The sequence below is a fragment of the Dendrobates tinctorius genome, unplaced genomic scaffold (genome assembly GCF_039654945.1).
Source record: "Dendrobates tinctorius isolate UK_male_01 unplaced genomic scaffold, ASM3965494v1 ptg000040l, whole genome shotgun sequence".
In the NCBI taxonomy this organism is placed as follows: Eukaryota; Metazoa; Chordata; class Amphibia; order Anura; family Dendrobatidae; genus Dendrobates; species Dendrobates tinctorius.
In genome coordinates, this window is record NW_027361708.1 from 20,846,565 (window position 1) to 20,871,836 (window position 25,272).

General features: G+C 44.7%; 1 protein-coding gene across 6 annotated transcripts in view; it reads right to left on the bottom strand.

Moving 5' to 3' along the window:
- The window catches only part of BMPR1A (bone morphogenetic protein receptor type 1A), a 151,799-nt gene that overhangs the window by 94,854 nt on the left and 31,673 nt on the right, over positions 1–25,272 (bottom strand). Inside the window, exon 2 of one of the 6 annotated variants that reach the window (XM_073574862.1) lies at positions 21,209–21,369. The exons of the other annotated variants lie outside the window; for them this stretch is intronic. The gene's annotated coding sequence lies outside the window, so the exon portion shown is untranslated. The remainder of the gene's footprint in view (positions 1–21,208; positions 21,370–25,272) is intronic. 6 annotated transcript variants of the gene reach the window in all.

Genomic DNA, 25,272 nt, shown 5'->3' on the forward strand with positions numbered 1-25,272 from the left:
TCAAAGCAATTCCTTAATTAAAGGCGTTTCCCACTATTACCAAATTAGATTGTTAGGGGTTGACACCTTGCACCCCTATAAACCAGTCTTGTTTGGAGTGGGACACCACAGCTTCACACACCTGCATACTACAAACCGGCTACTATACAATTCAATGTAAGTTGATCTGCAGTACCTGGTAGTATTACAATGATGGAGGAAAATTCCCCTTAGGCCAGAATCACACATGCAAGAAACTCGGACGAGTCTCGCATCTGAATACCCGGCACTGCCGCCGGCACTTGGGAGCGGAGCGTGCGGCTCCATGTATTTCTATGCAGCCCCACGCTCCACTCCCAAGGGCCATGCCTGGTATTCAGAGGCTAGACTCTTCAGAGTTTCTCGCATGGGTGATCCCGGTCTTAAGGGCCCGTTACACATAGCAATATCGCTATAACGTCACCGATTTTGTGACGCAGCAGTGATATTGCTAGCGATATCGCTATGTGCGATACTTACCTCCGACCGGCTCCCCCCCCGCTGGTTATCGCTGATCACGCGAGAACGTCCTGGACCATTTCTCGTCGGGGGCTTTCTGTGGCACCGACGAGCGACGCGTGGACGCGGGCGGGAGGACGCCAGGATCGCCGCGTCTGACAGGTAAGTAGCGACCCCCGACCGCTGCTATGTCGCTGGTGAGATCTGTCTGTGTGGCAGCTCACTAGCGACCACTTAGCGATGCACCAGCGATCCATATCGTTGTCGGGATCGCTGGTGCATCGCTAAGTGTAACGGTACCCTCACAGTCACAGATTCTCTACAGAGAAATGAGATGTTAGAAGAGAAGGACCCCATACATTAAAATGGTCAGGCAGTCCCACCAAAATCTAAGATTTGGATTATTAATCTTATGTGTCTGGGGGCCTTAGAATACACAGTAGGTATCAAAGACATTCAAGTCAGTGATTCAGTGGCTCATGTGACAGTATAAGCCCCAGTAAGAAAATGAAGTGTCAAAGGGATAGTGAAGAGCATCCAGTATTCACTGGTCAAAAAAATAAAGGAAACGCTTAAACAACACAATGTAACGCCAAGTCCATCACACTTCTATGAAATCAACCTGTCCAGTTAGGAAGCAACACCGACTGTGAGTCAATGTGTCCAGCTGTTTTGCAAATGGAACAGACAATAGGTAGAATTTATAAGAAATTAGCAAGACAACCGCTATAAAAGGAGTGGTTCTGTGCTCATGATTTTTGGCTGTTTTGGACACTTTTGCATTTTGTCATGAGGCAGTGTCTACTGTACAACTAACAGACGTTGCTCAGGTAGTAAAGCCCATCCAGGATGGCACATCAATGCAAGCTGTGGCAAGAGGGGTAGCTGTGTGTCAGCAGTGTCCAGAAAATGGAGCAGATATCAGGAGACAAGCCAGTACACGAGAAGGAGGGAGCCATAGGAGGGCAGCAACCCAGCATCAGGACCGCTACCACCTCCTTTGTGCAAGTAGGAACAGGAGGATCAGTGCCAGAGCCCTGCAAAATGACCTCCAGCAGACCAGTAACAGAAGGGACGAACTGGGAAAGAAAAAAAGCGCAATAGGGTCTTACCCGGTGACAATGGGGGTGTCAGAAAAAGGGGATATACAGTCACCTTGTTACGTTACTGAATGGCAACACATAACAGGCACACAACAGCTGCTGCACAGATACCGGTCAACAAAACTATCAATATAGAGATGAAGATGGAGGTATAAAGGGAGGGTACCCCAAATTTGTAACTAGGATCCGTTGGTTTGTTCTATCCATCTTTTAGGGCCACACCTCGGTATTTTTGGTTGTCCAGAAAGTTCCTTTTTCCTCTTTTTTGAATAAAGTTTATTTTCCTGGATATTTGGTAGATTTGTTCATTATTTTCCTCATCATCCTTCACACATATACACCACTTTACGGTGCGTATGTCCTTTATACACACGTACATACACTTTCATATATGCTTAGTGTTTTGCACTTTCTTAAAATATCCGTCTTGGTACATCTTTTTGCTCCATATAGCATACAAATATATATGTGTGTGCAATTATCTAAGATCTAAGGGGATTTTCATTATTTCTTTAATATTGGTTTCATTTCTTTTCTTTGTTACGTCATCTTCATTTTTTAGGCGTCATTATTATGGTATTAATACACTGATTAATATTTTCTCCTTGTTTACTTTTATTCACATTTATTTTCATAATTTCCTTTTCCCCCCTTTTTTGTCCGTTTATGCATTTACACATTTCATTTTCTGCGTTGTCATTTTTCAGGCTTATTTATTGTTCATTAATTCATTATTTTTCAGCTTTTTACATTTTTTTATTGTTCATTTTCTTTATTTGTTTTTCTTTCACTTTTCATATTTTTTAAATTTTTCTTTTTTCATTTTTTTACATACTTTAGTTTTCACTTTTTTGTTTTTTTCCTCTTTTTCCTTATTTCATTGGTTTCATTTTTTCATCCATTCTTCATCAATATATTGCTTAAATCATGTTTCGTATGTCTGGACATTGGACCATCCCCCTTTATGCAAAAAAACATTTATTTAACACCTACACAGGTGCTTTTTCTTTCTTCTCTCCCCTTCATGGTTCCTCTCCTTTTCTCCTATGCCCCTGCGACTTTGGTGCACTTTGGTAGCGTTTCTTTTCTTTGTGCTTCTCCCGGGAGCTGTTCTTACGCTTTCATTTACTTCTGAGCTTTGCCCGACTGAGCCGTTGTGGGTTTTTCCAGCCGGCACAAGCACGTTGGTTGCAGTGTGGGCAGAGACGTCTGCCCATACTTTGCTGATTCCTTCAAGTTGGGACTACCGCTACCAATTTGTGAGCTCGGCGCACACCGGTACTCACTGATCACCAGTGGATCAGGTACTTAAACTTGATTTGAGCACTTGTCGTCACTTGCCCTGACACGTCAATACGCATGGGGCTGATAGAGTTTTCCCCCCGTTTGTTTTCCGGTCCAGACGGGTCACAGGTTGCCTTATTTATTTATTATTGGATTGCTGGGCTTGTTTTCTGAGACCTACTGTATGGGCCGGTTCGGCATTATATCCTCAGTCCTATGCTTTTTCAGTATGGACTACTGTTAGGATCTTCTGAAGGGCAGTTTATAGGTCCTGAGCACTATTGGTTTTTCTTGGACTGGTCATTATTGACATACCCTTCCTCAAAGTTTTATATATATGGGCTACATCAAAACCGGACCATGGTTACCCTTGTAGGCAGGATATATGGGCTTTTATATTATGCTGCTTTGTTCATGTATTTTTTCATTTTTTTGGATGCTTGTTATTGAGGGGATTGGTTAACTCCTAAACCTAGTAATTGTATGCACCTTATTAGGACCATATACTGTATGTGGGGACCCATATGTTTTTACTTGTTTGTCAATAAAGTTTGTTTATTTTATGATTACAAGTGGTGTGCTTATCATACATTGGTCCTTTTCTCTTTGGCTTGATGAAGACGGAGGTATCACTCATGCGCTGCTGATAGCCAATTGTCGGTGAAATAAAATGATTTTATTTAAAACCTCTTTGTCCTGATGAAGAGGTCCTGCATGACCTCGAAACGCGTTGACTTTTAAACCTGTTTAAATAATTTTATTTCACCGACAATTCTCTATCAGCAGCACACAAGTGATACCTCCGTCTTCATCTCTATCTCCAGTAGGCCACTAACATCCATGCGTCTGCTCAAACGGTCAGAAACAGACTCCTTAAAGGTTGTAGGAGGGCCCAATGTACACATGTGGGTGTTGTGCTTACTGCCCAACACCATGCAGGGGGATTGACATCTTCCAGAGAACACAAAGATTAGCAGATTCGACATTGGCGCTCTGTGCTCTTCACGGATGAGAGCAAGTTCACACTGAGCATATGTAACATAGTAACATAGTTAACAAGGCCGAAAAAAAGACATTTGTCCATCCAGTTCGGCCTATATTCCACCAGAATAAATCCCCAGATCTATGTCCTTCTAAAGAACCTAATAATTGCAAGATACAATATTGTTACGCCCCAGGAAGACATCCAGGCCGCTCTTGAACCCCTCGACTGAGTTTGCCATCACCACCTCCTCAGGCAAGGAATTACAGACTCTTACTGCCCTAACAGGAAAGAATCCTCTTCTATGTTGGTGGAAAAACCTTCTCTCCTCCAGACGCAGAGAATGCCCCCTTGTGACAGAGGTGATATAATTTGGAGGCGCCGTGGAGATCAGTCTTCTGCCTGAAACATCCTCCAGCATGACCGGTTTAGCAGTGGGTCCATAATGGTATGGGGAGGCATTTCTTTAGGGGGGAAGCCACACAGCCCTCCATGTGCAAGCCAGAGGTACCCTGACTGACATTAGGTACCGGGAAGAGATCCTCAGTCCAATTGTAAAACCTTATGCAGGTGCAGTAGGGCTATAGGATCCTTCTGATGAATGACAATGCCAGGCCTCATGTGGCTGAAGTGTCTCAGCAGTTCCTGCATGATGAAGGCATTAATGCTATGAACTGGCCTGCTCGTTCCCCAAGACCTGAATCCAATCGAGCACATCATGACTCATTATATCCACCATTGTCATGTTGCACCACAGACCAAGAGTTGTGCGACGCTATAATCCAGGTCTGGAAGGAGATCTCTCAAGAGAACATCCGCCCCCTCAGCAGCAGCATGCCCAGGCGTTGTAGGGAGGTCATACAGGTTCAGGTAGGCCACACGCACTACTGAGCATCATTTCTTGTCTTGAGGCATTCCTCTGAAGATGGATCGGCCTGTAACTTGATTTTCCACTTTGATTTTGAAAATCATTTTAAATCCATACCTCCATGGGATATTAATTTTGATTTTCATTGATCATTTTTGTTTTTAATTGTTCTCAACACATTCCATTATGTAAAGAATAAAGATTTGCAACTGGAATATTTCATTCAGTGATACCTAGGATGTCGGATTTTAGTGTCCCCTTTATTTTGGGGGGCAAGTGTATATGATATGCCACAAACTGTATGGTATGTTGTAGGGCAGGATAACAATATGGGAAATGCATCTTGAAAGTAAGATGTAATTAAACTGTGGGCAAAGAAATATTTAAAGGTTTGGAAATTTACTTCCAGAGTAACTTCCTGGAGGGGTCACTAGAGAGACAGGATTTCTCCAACTAGGTTAGACCTATTTTGCATATTTTCACCCTAAAGGCCCCGTTACACATAACGATGTCCCAGCGATCCCACCAACAATCCGACATACGCCGGTTTCCAAGGTAAACAGCGGGTATCCAAGAGCCGCAGCTCCTGGATACCCGATGTTTACATTAGAAACCAGCGTCGCTTATCTCTCGCTGCCACACGCATCGATGCGTGCTGGCCAGTGGGAGACCAGCGAGCAAAAAATGGCCCAGGACGATCGAGCACCATCAGCGATACTCGGCAGGGGGGCCAGTCGCTGATCCCCGTCACACACAGCGAGGCGTCACAAAATCAACTCACACCTGTTCAAAGCAGTTAAAACTGGTTTGAATCACTGACTGGTAACCAACTTACGATTTTACTTAAAAAAATGCTTTGTCCCAATTAATTTGCACAGCACTGTAGCTGTAAGTCTGCATGAAGAGTCAGCACCATCCAATGACCGCATATAAAATGACCCCCGGAAGTCATGTGACATAATAAGTAGACACGCAAACCCATTTGCTAAGGCCTGTTTCACACTTCCGTTTGTGACCATCAGTCAAAATCCGCCGTTTTGCAAAAAAAAAAACGGATCCGCCATTTTGTTTTGCGGATCCTTTTTTTCCCCATTGAGTTGCATTACCGGCGGATCTTGACGGATGGCCATCCGTTGGATCCACTTTTTTGCGGATCCGCCAAATTTTTTGCGTCCGCCGACATGCCCGAACGGACCATGCAACTTTTTTTGTGCTGCAGGATCCGTATGTTATAGTGCGCAGGCCCGGAGGAAAGAAGTCAGCCAGAAATTTAACGTCTGAAATCATCTTCGGCGGCCAGAAAAATTCTCATTCTCATTTTCGCTCTCTCATTCTCTCTCTCTCTCTCTATGGGCTACGGTTCCTTTAAAATTCTTCATTCATCGGATCCGTCAAAAAAACGGTCCGTGGCATTCGTTCACATCAGTTTAGCAACAGATCCGCTTTCCGCCATTTTGGGGGATTTTAACTGACACAAAAATCTGAAGTGTGAAACAGGCCTAAAGAGAACCTTTCACCAAATTTTCATGCTGAACAGGACACCGGATGTAATAGTGGCTGCAGACTGCAATGAAGTGTTTTGGGTTATTTTTGCTTCACTAGTGCAGAGATATTAGCAAAGTATTTGACAACTAATGAGTCAACACCAACTTGGACTTAGGCTAGGTTCACATTAGCATTTGAGTCCGCAGTGTATCATCCGCAAACGCATGCATTTGAGAGGGTTTTTTGCATGCGTTTGATATGACAGACAAAAATGGGCGTCTCATGGGATTTCTATTTACAATTTGAAGAACGCATGCAAAAATCGAACGCATGCGTACCAATGCGTTCCCATAGACAGTAATGTGTGCTTTGACGCACACATCCGCCTGCGCATATTTGACGGATTTTTGATGCCTCAAAAAAATGCAACATGTTGCGTTTGCCGGACACAGCGAAACGACGCATGCGTACGCAAAAGCATGGATCGCATGCAAACGCATGTCCCTGCGTACACCATGTTAAATATATGTACGCATGCGATCTATGCGGATCAAACGCTGCGCACACAGACTCAAATGGGAAACCAGCCTTAAAAGTAATTTGGGAGTGTTCTTCTCCCAGTATGATGCTAACCAATCATAAGCAAGCAGCAAAACTCAAAATAAAGAAGACCACGCCTCCACTGTGTGAGATGCAATGACAGGCATGATCTCCTTGTCTAATCTCCTGCAAAAAGTGTTAGGATTTGAGCACAGATGACATATCTTTCATAAAAGGCCCCAGTAGTCTGTATAGAGGAGAGGCAGCACAGCTGAGTTTAGCTGCGCAACATTACAAATCCATCTAGCAGCTATCCTCCTCTCATAGCACAATCACCTCTGTTGTACTGTCCAGTTCAACATGAAATATGTAATTAAAGTTCCTCCTTAAAGGCAGGCTTCCTATATTAGACAAACACTTAGCAATTGGCTGTATCTGTGTAACATCCTATGAGAGACATCAATGCACTGAACGGAGATAAACAGAAATCAAGATCACTGCTATTTTGAAGTGGGGTTTATATGAGGTGGAACAAAAAAGTGTTAGATAGTAGCAGATCATCACCATACTGTTCAACAGAACAAGTAAGAAACATTATCATCTACAATCCTAAAGCATTGCAGAATGGAATCTGCAGTTCCCGGCATTACCTTGAATGCAAAGACAGGCTTCCATTCAGGATTATACAAGAATGATCAGAGCATTTAATACTAATAGTTGGAAAGGTGTGCCTTCTAGTAGTGCCAAACCTTCCAGGATCCCAAGCCATGAGTGATGACAGACACAAACCTCGCCCTCTACTGATGATTGATACCAGGATACAACACCTGCAATATAAATGACTGCTTGTTTTCAAGCATCAGCTCCTGTCGTTATGCAACTCTGAAATGTTAAATACCCTGTGAAAAGTATACTATTCTTGTTCGTGATAAAGAGCTTTGTGTGTACAGTATATGGGGCATGGTGTTATTCTGCTTAGTGATAAAGAGCTGTGTGTACAGTATATGGGGTATGATAATATTCTACTTCATGATAAAGGGCTGTGTGTATGGTATATTGGGCACAATACTATTCTGGTTAGTGACAAAGCTGTGCGTACAGTATATGGGGCACAATGCTATTCTACTTAGTGATAAAGTGCTGCATGTACGGTATACGGGGCACAATACTATCTACTTAGTATTAAAGGGCTGTGTGTACAGTATATTATAGCGTCATTTATTCCATGGTGCTTTACATGTGACTATGGGACACGATACTATTCTACTTCGTGATAAAGAGCTATGTGTACAATATATGGGGCACAATGCTATTCTATTTCATGATAAAGTGCTGCGTGTGTATGGTATATGGGGCACAATACTATCCTACTTCGTGATAAAGGGCTGTGTGTGTACGGTATACGGCCCGGGGCCAACAATATTCTACTTAGTGATAAAGGGCTGTGTGTACAGTATACGGCCCGGGGCCAACAATATTCTACTAAGTGATAAAGGGCTGTGTGTGTACGGTATACGGCCCGGGGCCAACAATATTCTACTTAGTGATAAAGGGCTGTGTGTACAGTATACAGGGCACGATGCTATTCTACTTTATGATGAGCTGTGTGTGTATGGTATTTGAGGCACAATACTATTCTACTTAGTAATTAAGGTCTGCGTGATCTTAGTATCACACAAGAGAAGTATTCTTCACGGAAGTCTTTTTCACCTGCCGAAGTAGTGGTCACGTAAGAGTGGAAGCTTTTACCAAGGTGACCAGAAACAAGGCGAGAAACAGCAAGGTGACCGTGAGCAGTCACATGAATATTCACGTGACAACAGCTATACTTCTGATCTGACAGGATGGTCTCCAAGTTCTGCCATATATAGTATACTAGCTGAAGAGCCCGGCGCTGCCTCGGCATAGTAACTAACTACGGTTAGTTATAACAAATTATAATGAATAATAGAGATATATATATAGATATCTATCTGAGTGTATAGCCCCGCTCACTATAATATCCCACATCATCCCGTCAGCCAGAGCCACCGGACTACTACCCCTAATATCCCACATCATCCCGTCAAAGCCAGTAAAAGAAGAATAGTGAAATTGCACAGAAACATGGTTCACTAAGATCCCAGGTTTTCTACTGATCACGCTGATATTCTCACTTATCTGCCACCATAAACATCACAGTCATGCTTTTCACCAATGGACAGGCACAAACCTTATACATTAGTACAGTAGAGAAACCTTCACACACATTTTCATGCACCGTCAACTTGTAATTTGTCGGGCTGAGTTGCTCATGGATGTACAGCATCTGTATGCAGTATAGTATCATATTTAATGGGTTGTTATGGGAGAAGCATTATGTGTTATATGGGTATAGTCAGGTGAATTATGGGGAAAGTAGAACTTTAAAAAAAACTCACAGCATCAGAGCACAGTAACACATCAATAATGCAAAAAAGTGTCAGTGAGAAAATATTAAATCTACACGACATTTAATATGTGCACTTTCCTACAGTCATGTGTGTCACTGATATATTAACCCTTTTTTATGTGCCTCATGCTAAATATAAAATTTGCTCACGATCCTTGTATCAATGAAGCAATGAATTTATTTTGTCGAATTGTCCTGCGTTCTCATTCTGAGCTGCTGCTATACAGTTTCTGGTGTGTTGCTGCATCTAGCATCTTTCAAACCCATTTTCCTTTTTTTTTTAACAGGAATAACCCCCCCTTTTTGCAGGTTCGTGTCCACCTGAGCAGATGTCCGGTTCTTTCCTTTTTCTTTCAGTTTTTCTTTTTTTCCATGTTAAAATCATAAATTTGACTTTATTATCTCTTTTGGAAATGTAAATTTAATCAAAAAATCTTCTAAAATACGCATACTTTTGTAATATATCCTAGGTGAACTGTTAACCATGTGGTGTCATTGAACTTTGACACTGCATCATCTGACTTGTTGGCGCTCATTTTTTTGAAATCCAGCATCCTTTCAAACCTATGTCTGTGATACCTGTATGTATTTTGTTGTATTTCCTGATGAAGGGGGCATGAGACCCCTGAAACGCGTAGAATAAAACCACTGCAATCATACAGCATTCTCCCGGAATTTGTCTAAAGCGGCAGCGCGGAATATAGCTACGAACTCCCTTTGGAATTAAACATAAGAATATGAAATTCCTCCTCCCTTGCATTTGTTGGATTCTGGCAAAAGGAGGGGAGCACGATGTCCTGTGAACGGTGAAAATCAGACACAACTTTGGGCAAAAAGGAAGGACGAAGATGGAGAACTAAACAATCGTCTGATTATTAGATATGGTTCTCTTATAGACAATGCCTGCAGGTCTCCTACACATCTTGCCGCAGTAATAGCTACTTGGAAGGTCACTTTGTAAGAAAGAAGCTGAGGGGTACAGGAGGATAAAGGTTTGAAAGGGGGCTGTCTGAGGCCCTTGAGAACTATATTTAGATCCCATGAGGGGATAACAGGCTGTATCCTGGGACACCATCTAAGGGCTGACATCATGAACCTTTTAATCCAACGGTGGTTGGATAAGTCTTGGTCAAATACAGAGCTTAGGGCAGAGACCTGAACCTTTAAAAAGGTACTAGGCTTGAGGCCTAGCTCTAACCCCCTCTGTAAAAAGTCGAAAATTGGTTATATGTTGGGGTGGAACGGGTCTGGTGCATTAGGCATGCACCAGGATGAATTTTTTTTCCATACATTGTTGTAAATGGCATTGGTAACTGGTTTCCTGGGAATCTGTAAGGAAGCAATTACTCTGTCCGAAAGCCCCTGTGTAAGTAACACCTGGGCCTAAGTAGCCAAGCAGCTAACTTCAGCTTTTGAGCCCAAGGTACTGATTGGATGCAGACGGTCAAAGAACCTAGGACAGACATTGCTGCCCGAAGAGTAGGAGACCTCTGTTTCCTGAACCCAGAAATGCTGGTCATATCAGGCAATGATACTCTTGTAGGAAGGACATCTGCTTTCCTGAGTCCAGTAGCACTCCTAAAAACCTTCTTGTTGTAGAGGGTTGGAGCGCTGACTTTTTTTTTTAGATTTGGGAGCCACCCCAGGGATTGTAGAATGTCCAGTGACCTCAGTACATGAGTCCCGAGTGTCTGAGCAGATGGAGCTATGATTAACAGGTCGTCCAGACAAGGCACAGTACAGATGCCCTGCCCCCGGATGTAGGACACGGTCTCTGACATTCTGGAGAAAACCCTTGGTGCTGAAGATATTCCAAAGGGAAGCACGTTGTATTGGTAGTGTTTCACTTGCTGGTTTTGTAAGACTGCAATTCCTAGGTATTTCCTGTGGCGAGGATGAATTGGGACGTGAAAATAAGCATCTTTCAGGTCAATGGTTGCCATACAAAAATGAGGTCTTACCAATTGAATCGCCGATTTCATCGACTCCATCTTGAAACTTCGATACACAATTTGACGGCTGACACCCTTCAGATTTATTATTACACGTGCATCCCCCAAAGGTTTCTTCACAAGAAAGAGGCGGGGGTAGTGACCTCTTCCCTGCTAGTACACTGGTACCGGTGAGATTACCTTTGATTTTAGCAGCTCCAGAAGTTTCGACATCAATAAGTCTTGGGCTCACAGAGATGGTAGGGAGGTGACTATTAGACCCCGAGGAGAGGAGGATTCGAGCTTTATAAGGAGGCCGTCCCTGATAACATTGAGGATCCACCGGCAATTGGAAATTGCCAGCCATTGAAGTAAAAAATTCAAAAGCCTCCCTCCTACAGGGTCGGAGTCATTGCTTGTCCTGGTGCTGCTGCTGGAGGACAAGGATGTTCTTGCCCTTCCCCTTAGCATAGCTCCATCTCCCAGTTTTTCCTTTACCCTTGGCCTGAGAGGTCTGAGGCAGAGAGGAATGAAAAAAAAAAACACTTCTTAGCAGGCTTCTGCTTAGGAAGAGTCTTTTTATCTGTGACTTTCTCCAGAATTTCATCAAGGGCTGGCCCGAAGACATACTCGCCCTTAAATGGGATGGAGCAAAGTTTAATTTTGGAGGTGACATCCCCACAACACATTGTAAGCCATAGGGCCCTTCTAGCAGCATTGGATTGGACCAAGGACCTAGCAGCGATACAAACTGATTCGGCCGAGGCATCCGCCAAGAACCCAGTAGCATTCTTAAGTAGCGGGAGAGAATCTAACAACTCTCCTCTTAAGGTCCCTTAAGATATGACTCTCCAACTGATCCATCCACAGAAAGAGGAATCTAGCAACACAGGTGGATGCTATGTTCATCTTAAGAGAGGAAGCAGAGGCTCTCCACCCTTCCTATCAATTAGGTCTTAAAGTTAGGAAGAGTCCTCAAAGTAGAGTGAAGTCTTCTTGGCTACTCTTGCTACCTGTACGTCCATCTTAGAAACATCCCAGCTAATAAATTCACCCTCTAGAGGAAACCTATGCTTAAGTTCCGAGGGGATGCACAGCTGTTTTTCCGGAAACTCCCACTCTTGAGAGATCATGTTCATGATGTTCTTATGGACTAGGAAACCAATTTGCCTTTCTGCCTTCAACCCTCTAAATATTTCATTTTGGATTGTATAGGGAACCTGTTCTTCCTTCAAGCTCATAGTGTAACGTACTGCGCTAATTAATTCCTCCATATATTCCAAGGAGAAGAAATATTTCTTAGCCTCGGATATTCTACGGGATGTTGATTCTTCCCAAATCCCTGAAGCCAAGCTAAAAGAGTCCTAAGAATCCAATTCAGAGTCCTCAATTCGGAACTTCCTCTTCTTAAGAGCTGATGGTCCCTGTGAAGGAGGAGGAGGTGTAAAGACAGCCAAGGAGGATTGTATCTGCTACTTTACAAGGGAACATATCTCATCCAGGAGCGAGGGATGTTCAGCTCTAACTTTATCCGTACACCCCTGACATGAAGCTTCCTCTCCCATCGAGATGGAACCTTATTACAGATTGCATATTTAAGGACTTTCTTGGCCGGGTCTCTGTGGGCAGACTTGCCTCCCTACGAAGAGTAGGGAGAGAAGTATAACTCAAAAGGGACCCACTATTCTGAATACAGGACCCCGGTTAGGACCCCCCCCCCCCCAGACTCACTGAGGCTAGGGCAGCGCTGGGCTCTGCAGACCCAGGGCAGGAAGCAGACAACATCCATACTGCAGGGACTTAGTCTTATCTGAAGGTGTCTTCTGGCAGGTTTATATAGAAATAGACCCTGCCCTCAGCGCTATACAATCTTTCCCCTCCTCCCCCTCCGGGTCCTGAGCAGGTGTCAGCTGGTTCGCAGTTCGGGCATCCGGAGGCTTCAGAGAGCCGAAACCGGAAGTGCATGCGTTCCACCATGGAACGCAAGGCCCGGAAGTGACCCACGCCCTGTGATGTCACTTCCAGGTCGCTGAACAGCAAACGCGGAGGAGGAAGAGAGCCGGAGAGCTCAGGGAGGTCTCCGGATATGGGGATCACTGGCCCACTTTATCCCCCAAGAGGGGCAATGGTGGGCCAGGAAGGTCCCTAATCCACCGCCAGCAGGGAGGCGGGAGCAGAACGGAGGAGAAAGGAGTCCACAACCACCACTGTCCGGCGTAAACACCGGTACACTGCAGCGCCGGCCACACAGCATACAGAAAAAAATAACCTCTCCATGCCCCAAGGGGGACAGGAAAGACACTGGCAAACAGGAGGTGGGAGGGGCTTTTAACCTCTTTGTGCTTCCTGTCCCCCATTAGGGTATGGAGACAACCTCCTATGCTGTTGTGGAAGGTGACTAGAGAAAACTCTATTTTGGTCTCATCTGACCTTCTTCCATGGCTCCTCTGGATCATCTAGATGGCCACTGGGGAACTACAAACGGCCTGGACATGGGCTGGCGTAAGCAGGGGGACATGGCGTGCCCTGCAGGATTTTAATCCATAACAGCGTAGTATGTTACTAATGGTTTGGTCTCCACGCTCTTCAGGCCATTGACCAGGTCCTCCCGATTAGTTCTGTGCTTATTTTTGACCTTTCTCAGAATCATCCTTACCCTGCAAGGCTAAATCTTGCTTGGTGCCCCAGACCGAGGAAGATTCACAGGTCTGCAATTGTCCCTTGTGTCCTTACTCAGCTTTATGGTCTTGGCCATGATGCAAAGGTATGAGTGTGATTGAGTGTGTGGACAGGTGTCTTATAAAAAGGTAATGAGCTCAAACAGTGGCATTTAATACAGGTAATGAGTGCAGTAGGAGCGCTTCTTAAAGAAAAACTAACAGGTCTATCAGAGCAAGAATTATTGCTGGTTTGTAGGTGATCAAATACTTTCATAAAAAGCAATTTAAATTTACAAAATAATACAATGTGATTATCTGGTTTTTATTTTTAGATTCCCTCTCTCACAGTAGAAGTGTACCTCAAAAAAAATTACAGACCTCTCCATTCTTTGCAGATGTGAAAACTTGCAAAATCGGCAGTGTATCAAATGCTTATTGTCCCCACATACAGTTTTTCAAGTTAGATAAAGTAATTTGCATGTTGACTGCAAAATACCTAAGTTTATAGGGTCCCATGTATACTGAAGTTATTTTTATTTATTTTTTTAAGAAGGGACCAACCAATAATTTAATGTTTATGGGAGGGCAGTGGACTCTGTTATAGTTTGGTGGTACACAGCCATACCTGCCGACTCTCCCAAACACAGGCTGTTTAGGATCAGCCATACATTGCTATGTCCACTATGATAAAACTGCTGCCAGAGGAGCAATTTGCCAGAGAACAGAAAGAGCAACCACTGGAAATCCAACAGGACTCTTCTCTCCCCCTGGCACCATCTGCCGGGACGAGTCGGAAGGTCGCATAAACCTGTTGAACCCGCCAATAGTCTATAAGTCTAAGGCCAAAGTCACACTCATTAATGACCCTCGGCTCCTGCTCTGCTTTGAGTGGGAGCCAAGTGTCATGCTACTTTGCTTCGATCCTCTGGCATGACAGGATCAGAGCACAGCTGTGGAGGAGACAGAGAAAGTAATTTCTCCATCTCCTCTGCTGCCAGCTTATATTGCACTGCACTCAGGTGATAACTTGGTGCAGTGTGACATTTCACTAGCACCCATAGACCTGTATGGGTGCGAGTGAGTCGAGTCTCACTGCCAATCACAGCAGGCTGCAAATCGGCATGAGAAAATACCCACAGATGTGAGCTGCCCCATAGCGTAACACTGGGCAGAGTGCTATGAGAGGTTTTATCGCATAGCCCATGGCTGTGTTTTATGGTAGTGTGACTCCGGCCTAGAGTGTATGGGGTCCTGTGACCGATTGCCTGCGGCAATTCAAAACGTAAACTACCAATCTGCCAAATGGAGATCCCAGCACCCACCAACTGCAGACAGTCATGGACCTACGGACACAATGATCCCATCAACTTCACAGTGAGTAATCCACTTCTGTCGGGATTTTGGAGCAGCATCATAGTGTGCTCCTCCAATAGCACGTTCAACAATACATAACAAGATACAAGAACAGAAAAGAAAATATGCGGACACAAAGGTATTGTGTGAGAAAAGAAAGCTGTAGTAAAATGTAGTGTGCGATCCCATAGAGAGTGGGGGCAGGGCAGTGCTGAACGCAGAGACTGCAGCTCTCTCCTAGTCAGCAAGGCTCCAGTCTTCAAGTGTCGCTGCAAACTCTGGAACGCAGAACGTGTAACCTGATGCTGCCCCCCACCTTTACTTCCCCCCTCAGCCACATTTAGAGAGAAATATGAGCTCTTTAAAGAATGGCGCAGCAGACTGCTCAGCCTGGACAAGACATCTTACCATAGTAAGGAATAGGAGAAATTACAGCCGCCTGCACACTCAGTCATTTACCACTAAAAAATATATAAATATATATATATATATATATATATATATATATATATATATATATATATATGAGATAGAGAGAGATTTTAAACAAGAGACTGCGTAAGAGTCCATCCCTCCAGACGGCCACAGCAGTCCTGTAATATGACAACTGTTATTAGTCCTGAATATTTGCACTCAAGAGCCTATCGTAAAACAAGCAGCTTTACGGTACGTTGTGCTACGAGGCTCTAACAGAACATTATGGTTACACATGGCCGGGGTCAGATCTGTGGCTACTCAGTAATAGGACCACCAAACGTGCAAAAACGGCCTTACACGGGACGATGTGCTGCCATGAAAGCTAAAAAGCATGGTTTACATTATTTCATTATGAGGAATTGATAATGGCCAGCAGCAATGAAACTAAGAATTAGGTGGGTCCCCATAACAGATTGCATTATCTTTATATACTGGGCAATCTCCGGTGACAACAACTACCTCCTACTGTTCCGACTTCCTATTACAGAATTTTTCATACATGGTGGTGGTGAGCACTGCAGCCTTGCAGATCTGGTTCAAATCCCACCAAGGACAACACCTGCAAAGAGTTCATATGTTCTCCCCGTGTTTGTGTGGGTTTCCTCTGGTTTCCTCTGGTTTCCTCCCACACTCCAAAGACATACTGATAGGGATTCTAAATTGTGAGCTCCATCGGGGACAGTGATAATAATTTATGTAAAGCGCTGTGGAATTAATGGCCTATAGTGAGTAAAAAAAATAAAAAATAGTCCATCTGTCTTTACATTAACGTATACAAGCATAATTCACAGCAAATGCAGATGTTTGTCACACTGTCCCCCTCCCGTTACATACACCAATTTCGAATGCACCCCTTTTAGTCATAATCCACTAACCATTCCCTTACTATGCTCTATGCTTGTTCAGGCAAGTGCAGTTTTTATTTTTTTACTTGCAGATATTCCGCATCTAATTCAGTTTAAGGCTAAAGCTGGAGTCACACATAGCAACTTACCAGCGATCCCGACAACGATATCAACGTGTCAGGATCGCTGGTAAGTCGCTATGTGATCGCTGGTGAGCTGTCAAACAGACAGCTTCACCAGCGATTAGCACAGCGACGCTGAGTGCACGGCGTCGCTGTGTTCTTTAGAGCTGATGTCATGGATCCATGTAAAAAATAGAATTAAAATAAAAAATATTGTTATTCTCACCTTCCGACGTCCCGCGCAGCATTCCCGCCTCTCTCCACGCTCCGGTCCCAGTAATCCTTTGCGAGAATTACCGCGATGATGTCCGTTTTCGCGGGATCGCGAAGTCTCGCGGTCATTCTTGCAAAGGATTACTGGGACCGGGAGCGTGGAGAGAGGCGGGAAGACTGCGAGGGACGCCGGAAGGTGAGAATAACAATATTTGTTTTATTATTTTACAGCTGATCGCTGGTCTCCCGCCTGTCACACGCAGCGATGCGTGCTGGCCAGCGGGAGATTAGCGACGAAGAAAATGTCCAGAGGTTTTTTGCAGCGATCAGCGATACCGGCAGGGGGGGCGGTCGCTGATCGCTGTCACAGACAGCGATCTCGCTGTTGAGATCGCTGTTGTGTCACAAAAGTTGTGACTCAGCAGCGATCTCGCTAGCGAGATGGCTATGTGTGACGGGGCCTTAAGTGCCCACGATGCAGAAATGCTGCGGAAATGTCTGCAGCATTTCCGCAACTCCCTGCCACGGGTAAAACGCATGCGGAAATATATGCGTTTCCCGCAAAACACAAGCGTTTTGCAAGCTTTTTTTTGGAAAAGTGATGACAGGTGGGTAACTCTTGTCAAGCATAGTACTTGACAAGTGTGACCAACTTTTTACTATTGATGCTGCCTATGCGGCATCAATAGTAAAAGATAGAATCTTAAAAATAAAAATAAAAATTAAAAATAGAGATATACTTACCCTCTGTTGGCCCCTGGAGTCGTCCCGCCTCTCAGCGACGCTGCCGGCAACTGCCGCATCGATGCATTGCGACAATGACCTCTGATAACGTAGCATCTCGCGAGACTGCTACATCATCAGAGGTCATTCACGCAATACACCCCTGGGAACGGAAGATGCCGGCAGTGTGGCTGAGAGGCGGGAGGACTCCGGGGGCCAACAGAAGGTGAGTATATCTCTATTTTTTATTTTAATTCTTCTTTTTACAGGGATATGGTACCCAGGGCATGGAGGAGAGTCTTCTCTCCTCCAGACCCTGGGTACCATCCGCACATGAAGCGCTCACTTTACACATGGTGGGCATAGCCACATGCGTAAAGTGAGTGTTTCAATGCAATCCTACGGCGGCGGCATCGCTGCATTTCTGCAGAAATAATGGACATGCTGCGGATTTTACCTCTATGCGATTCCGCAGCAGAAAAATCCGCAGCATTGAACCAACAACTGCGGAATCCCATAGGATTGCATGGAGATGCGTTTTATTAGCGTTTCCGCTGCGGCAAAAACGCGGCGGAAAAGCATAAAAACGCAATGTGGGCACACAGCCTTAAGGCCATGTTCACTTATTGTGTTTTTGCTGTGTTTTTCTGCAGGTATCACCTGCAATCTTGGCAGTAAAGAAGCAGGTTTTGCGGTGTTTTTATCAGGTACTTTTGTCTTGTGCATAAAAAAATGCAACTTTTTTTGCAGCAAAACTCAATACCTGCATGTTTGCTGCGTTCTTGCACACTCATTGCTATCTATGGGTGAAAAAGATGAAAGTTTAACATGCTACAGTTGTCAAAAACGCATTTTTCCAACTCAGTCAGGAAAAAAAAAACGTGTGTGCATGAGATTACTGAAATCTCAAAGCTTTTGCTGGTACTGTAAAACGCAGATGAACATGGCCCAAGGGGAAAATCTGTTCATACAAATATCACATGTAATTCTCACATGACAGCATCACTAAAGTTGTCTAAGCAAAAGACCAGAAGTTTCAAAAACAAAACAGCTTTATTTAAAACATCTGAGAGCAGTCCGATTTTCACAAACTGTCAGAATAGAGAAGAAGGTGGAGAAACTTAATTTCTCCATGGACAACAAATACAGTATAAATAACACTCATACCACATCGATCAAAGTTTGATCACAATAATCAGTCCATTTTTCTTGTACGGGGAAAAATTGGTCGCGTTAATGAGGCCTAATTCTTCAACTAGTTTTTCCCGACATAGGCAGGAAGTAACATGGGGAAACGGTCTGAGCTCAAAACACAAAGACCTGTATCTTCCCAATCCCCTTGTTATTTTTATTTGTTGTATTGGACATCTTTTTGGCCCTTACATTTTTTTTAATTGTCACTATTAAAAGTCATGTTTTAATACTCTTCCAATTGCTGCGGATCCTGGATTCTTCTTAACTTGTTGTTTCATTGCCAGAAGTTGGTCTGACGTCCGCACCGCTCATTTATAGAGGGGACAGTTTTTCGACACTTGAGCCTATTTCGCCCTTCCCCTTTTTATAGGCAGGAAGTGCTTGGAGGGGATGGGTACCTGCTGCGCTGGATTTTAGTGATTACTTTGTGAGGAGGTATGTGTGGCTGTCTATAAGTGTAATTATTTCTCAAAGTAATGAAAATGGATAAATTTTAGACATATTGTAACCCACTGCTATACATTTAAGAAAATCTCCCATTAATAACAAGGGTAAAATAAACATGGTTTTAATGTTTTTTAGGTAATTAAAAAAATGCAGCTACTCTTTTTCTGGTACATCCAAAAAAACAAAATTGCCGATAGAACATAAACCGGCCAAACTGTAGTCAAAAGAACATGTGTCTTGCAAGGTTTAGTCTGACCTTCCTTATGGGATTCCTGTTTTCCTGTCTCCATTTTGGGGGACCATCCTCCAGGCCCTTACTCCTCCTGCGTTCACAGTGTAGTATTCTGGTAGGCTAAGGGTGCTGGGCAGACCAGGTGATGCCATTAGCCTCAAGGGTCCTAGTCCTCAGGCTATCCTACAGGTTTCTTCTGATCAGTCCATCTCTATGCGGCCCACTGGTAAGGGGAAAACTAATCCCCTCACATGGCTGGTTCACTGGCTGGTCCCCAACTCTACTCTGAGGCGCTCACTGGAACCCTGACTGGAATAACGGCTCCAGCCACCAAGCCATTCACCGAGCAACTGCCTCATTGGGGAGCCCAACTGCTTTCTACCCGGGATGCTGAAATAAGTGCGGACATACAGGGACTTCATGACAAATCCCTTTATGAAATAGTAATAAACTTCAATAATATAAATAAGAGTACACAGAGTTGTAGTAATACCCAACTCTGGGGTATTACACATGGACAAGTGCCAATTTTGTGGGTGTCTGGGTTACTTAACCCCTTCACAACCTTGGACGTATGTATCCATATTGTGGTGCGGTAACCTCTATTAAAGCTAGGGGGCGCTGTATATGCTACTCAGAATATGCATGTGGGCGTGTCTGAACGCCCAAGATAAAGCCTGTATGTGTGTGGCTGTATGAAATAGAACCTGTAGTGACGTCATGACCATGTGATCCATACCTCACTTGTGGGTGTGGTCACGTAACATATAGTGTGACAGATTTCTGGTCACATGGGTTGTGTGTTTGATCCTGAGTGGTCAGAGTGCAAGGTCCCGGAAGGTCTGTACTTCCTGGAACGGCCCGGACCTGGTAGAGTCTGTGACGGCTCTGCCTCTGCAACTGTAGACGGCCTAGTGAGCAAGGCTCTGTCGGGAACAGTGATCCCAGTGCGGCCACTTCCCTGAGAACGCGTGAGGGGTAAACCGTGACTAATGCTGACCGGGGTCAGTAAGAGACTGTGTACGCTGTAAACTGAATGTTTAATGGACATTGTACTAGAAGCTACATGCTGTTTAGTTCATGAAGAGCGGTTTATGCTGAAGTTTAATAAACCGAATGAACTGTTTAACCCTGAGTGTCCCAGCGTATGCCTCAAAGACCGGCCAAGCAAGTAAATCCCCGTCCACTCATGTGGTGGATCTCTACAATATGTCCAGGTTAGCTGGTACTTACCAACCTTGGACGTATGGACACCCCATAGCGATTTTGTGTGCACACTGGCTGTGAGCAATCACGGTCAGGTGTCTGCTAATTCTGACACCTGAAACGGCACTCAGTGCAGGAACTGTGCTTGCACCGCTCCTGTCACTTTAACCCCCCCCCCCCCAAACACTGCAAAAATAAAAAAAAATTGGGGCTGAAATCACATTTTTGCGGGAAAATGTGATTTTTTTTATTTTCACGGCTCAACGTTATAAACTTCTGTGAAGCACCTGGGGGTTCAAAGTGCTCACCACACATCTAGATGAGTTACCTGAGAGGTTTTGTTTCCAAAATGGGGTCACTTTTCGGGGGTTTCCACTGTTTAGTACATCAGAAGCTCTCCAAATGTGACATGGTGTCCGCTATCTATTCCAGCAAAATTTGCATTCAAAAACTCAAATCTCGCTCTTTCCCTTCCGAGCCCTGCAGTGTGCTCAAACAGTAGTTTTCTCCCTCATATGGGGTATCAGCATGCACAGGAGAAATTGCACAACAAATTTTGGGGTCCATTTATTCCTGTTAACCTTGTGAAAATAAAAGAAAATATGTGGGTCTAATGTACAATTTGGGAGACAAACCTTTACTCATTTCCTTCCAAATTCCAAAAACTTCTGAAAGGTTAATAAACTTCTTGAATGTGGCTTTGAGCACCTTGATGGGTGCAGTTTCTGGAATGGTGTCACATAGACCTCTCAAAGACACTTGATGTTGTCCCTAAAAAAAGGTTTTGCAAATTTTGCTGAAAAAAAGAATGAGAAATCGCTGGTCAACTTTTAACCCTTATAACTTCATAACCCCTCTACCCTCTCCTACTGTATCCTCACCCATCCCCTTGTAGACTGTGAGCCCTCGCGGGCAGGGTCCTCCTCCTGTACCAGTCATGACTTGCATTGTTTAAGATTACTGTACTTGTTTGTTTTTTTATACCAAGATTATTGTACTCGTTTTTTTACACATACCCCTCCTCACATGTAACGTGCCATGGAACAAATGGCGCTATAATAAATAAAAAATAAAAAGATTGGTTTAAAAAGTGATACTAATATAAAGCAGACATGTGGGAAATGTTATTTATTACGGTAACTATTTTGTGTGACATAACTCTCTGATTTAAGGGCATAAAAATCAAAAGTTTAAAAATTGCTACGTTTTTGCTAAAAAATTTTTCACAAATAAGCACAAGTTACCGTATATACTCGAGTATAAGTCGAGTTTTTCAGCCCCCTTCTGGGGCTGAAAAAGACCCTCCCTCGACTTATATTCGGGTCACGGTGCCAACTTACCTGGTCCCCGTCGTCTCCGGTCCCCTGCAGCGTCGGCGGGTGATGATAGGGCCGCGGCGGCGTTCAAAATCTCTGCGCGCCGCTCTCTCCCGTCCTCCGGCAGTGACGTGCAGGGGGCGCGATGACGTGGAAAGCACGCGCCCTCTGCCTGAGTCACTGAAGAGCCGGCGACGCTCAGGAGCAGCTGTCATCAACGTAGGTGAGTATATAGTGTGTTTTTTTTTTATTCCAGCAGGGGCAGCGGCAGTAGCAGCAACATGATAGGATTACCGGTAATCCTATCATTTTGGGGGCAGCATTACGATATTTGGGCCACCATTCACTGTGCAGCATTTATGGGGGCATATGTTGTGCAGCGTTATTTGGGCCAGCATTCACTGTGCAGCATTTTGGGGGCATACTGTATGTTGTGCAGCATTATTTGGGCCAGCATTCACTGCCCCCAAAATGCAGCGCCTACTGTATGTTGTGCAGCATTATTTGGGCCAGCATTCACTGTGCAGCATTTTGGAGGCATACTGTATGTTGTGCAGCATTAAATTTACCAGTATCTTCGGCAATTCCCACCCTAGACTTATACTCGAGTCAATACGTTTTCCCAGGTTTTTGAGGCAAATTTAGGGGGGTCGACTTACACTCGGATCGACTTATAGGTATATTGAAGAAATTTTATCACCATCTTGATGCACAGTAAAGCCCCGTCACCCATAGCGATCTCGCTAGCGAGATCGCTGCTGAGTCACAATTTTGTGACGCAACGGCGATCTCACCAGCGAGATCGCTGCGTGTGACATTGACCTGCGACCGACCCCCTGCCGGTTATCGCTGATCGTCCTGGAATAGCTAGGACATTTTTTTGATCGCTGGTCTCCCGCTGTCACAATAGTAAGTCACAATAAAAATCTCAGAATCAACGGAATCCTTTAAAGAGTTCCAGAGTTATGGTGCGGTAGCCTCCGGGAAATCCCATCCCAGGAAGATGCGGCAGTGGTGCTCTGTGGTGCGAGGGGGGGGTTCCCCTTCTTTCTGCGACAGGTTCGGCGGGGCTCCGCCGAAACCAACAGGTGTGGTGGTGGTGCTCTGTGGTGTGGCGGGGCTCCGCCGGCATTTTGCAACAGATTTGGCAGTGGTGAGGCAGGGCTCCACCGGCATTTTGCAACAGGTGCAGCGGTGGTGGTGCGGCGGGGCTCCGCCGGCATTTTGCGACAGGTTCGGCGCTGGTGGTGCTCTGCCGGCATTTTGTGAAAGCCCGGAGGTCGCCGCAGATCTATTGCTGCTATGCGGTGGCCTCCGGGAAAAAGGCCACTGGGGGCGGCACATGCTCAGATTCAGATCTCGGCAACGAGATCTCATCCCGAGATCTGAATCTGAGCATGCGTCGTCCCCGGCAGCAATTTTCCTGGAGGTCACCGCATCGCAGCAATGGATCTGCGGGGGCCTTCGGGCTTTCACAAAATGCAAACTGTCGGCAGAGCCCCCCCCAGAGCACCACCACCGCACCTGCCTGGGAAGGGAGAATGCATCTCGCTGCAGCATTGGACCGGGACTGCCGCCACAGTTTTTGTAAGTATAATCTGACTGTAAAGACACACCCCCCATTTTCCCCAAAAAAAATTTGGGACAAAAAGTGCGTCTTTTATTCTGGAAAAAATGGTACATAAGCACTGTAACAATGTAAAGGAGTCTGCAAACAACCAATGTGCAGCATGGAACAACTGCTACCTGGCAGCATGTTTTTCGGTCAGTAAATATGAAATAGCGGGAGACCACGCTCCAGATACGTGCTGACCGACCTGTAATCAATGGTTTAGTGCACATAGGCTGCCCTCGCTCTAGTCAACACAGGTCCTGTTTACACAAGTGGATGTGCTGCCGACAAGGATGATTCCTTATGCAAACCAAAAGGTCTTTTCACCCGATGAACAAGCGTTTTGCCTGTTTGTCGGGTGACCAGCAGTCTGTTTAGACTGCACCATTATGAAACAAGGTTCCTAGGAGAACTCTAGCACAATAATCATGCTGTGTACGTGTGGCTATAAAGCCCCTTATAAAAATACAAAGCGAAAGAAGTTTATCAGCCTTAGGAATGTTAGCAGATAAATTTACATATGGTGTTCATCTATCACCAAGTAGACTATAACTAAACTAATAAAAAAAAAGGTACCTAAAAGTATTAAGTTACGTATCGGTAACGGTATTTTTCGGAAGCCCATGACAGCACCACGAGAGAGGGGATCCGCCTTTCGGGAACAGGAAACCTACAGATACAAAAAGGGCGGCACCTCTCCCACGCATCAGTTGGATTACAGAGCTTGAGAGACTACCATGGTTAGTACATCGCATATACACAATATATACAACCTATCCTATTTACAATTCTTTAAACCATCTCCCACATAAGGTGAACTCGCAAAAACAATCCTCTAAAGGGGTGCACCCTTCTACGTGAACAAGGGAGGGAACTAAGGGTGCTGTCATGGGCTTCCGAAAAATACCGTTACCGGTACGTAACTTAATACTTTATTCGGACTCCCATGACAGCACCACAAGAGAATTACAGAGATGTAAACTAAATTAGGGAGGGACTACAGCCTGCAGCACCCTTAGCCCGAAGGCAAGAACTGAGGAGGCACCCATGTCTAACCGATAGTGGTTAAAAAAGGTAGAAGGAGATGACCAGGTGGCCGCCTTACATATCTGGTCAATTGATACTCCCGATCTCTCTGCCCAGGATGATGCCATGGCACGGGTGGAATACGCCCTCAGGTTCTGTGGAGCCGGACCGCCACATGCTGTGTAGGCAAAGAGATAGCCTCCCTAATCCACCTTGCTAATGTGCGCTTTGACACTCTATACCCTTTCCTGGGACCTTGGAAGGATAAAAATAATGCGTTCTCCTTCCTCCAAGGATCTGTGGCTGCTAAATATTTAAGTAGGCATCTCTTAACATCTAGAGTCTGAAGTCTTTGTTCTTTAGGATTGGTTGGATTAGGGAGGAAGGAAGACAGAACTATCTCTTGTGTCCTATGAAAATGAGATGCTACCTTGGGAAGGTATGCCGGGTCTGGCCTTAGGATTACTCTATCCTGTAAGAATTCTGTGTATGGAGGTAATCTGGAAAGTGCCTGTATGTCGCCTATTCTACGTGCAGATGTTATTGCTACCAAAAAGGCTGTCTTAAGTGATATCATCTTTAGTGAAGCAGAATCCAGAGGTTCAAACGGTTTCTCTGTCATGGCTGTCAGGACTAAATTTAAGTCCCACGGCATACACCTATCTTTGAGTATGGGTCTTGATCTGGTAACTGCCTTAATGAATCTCTCTACCCAATGGTTACCGGCAATGTCGCATGCAAATAG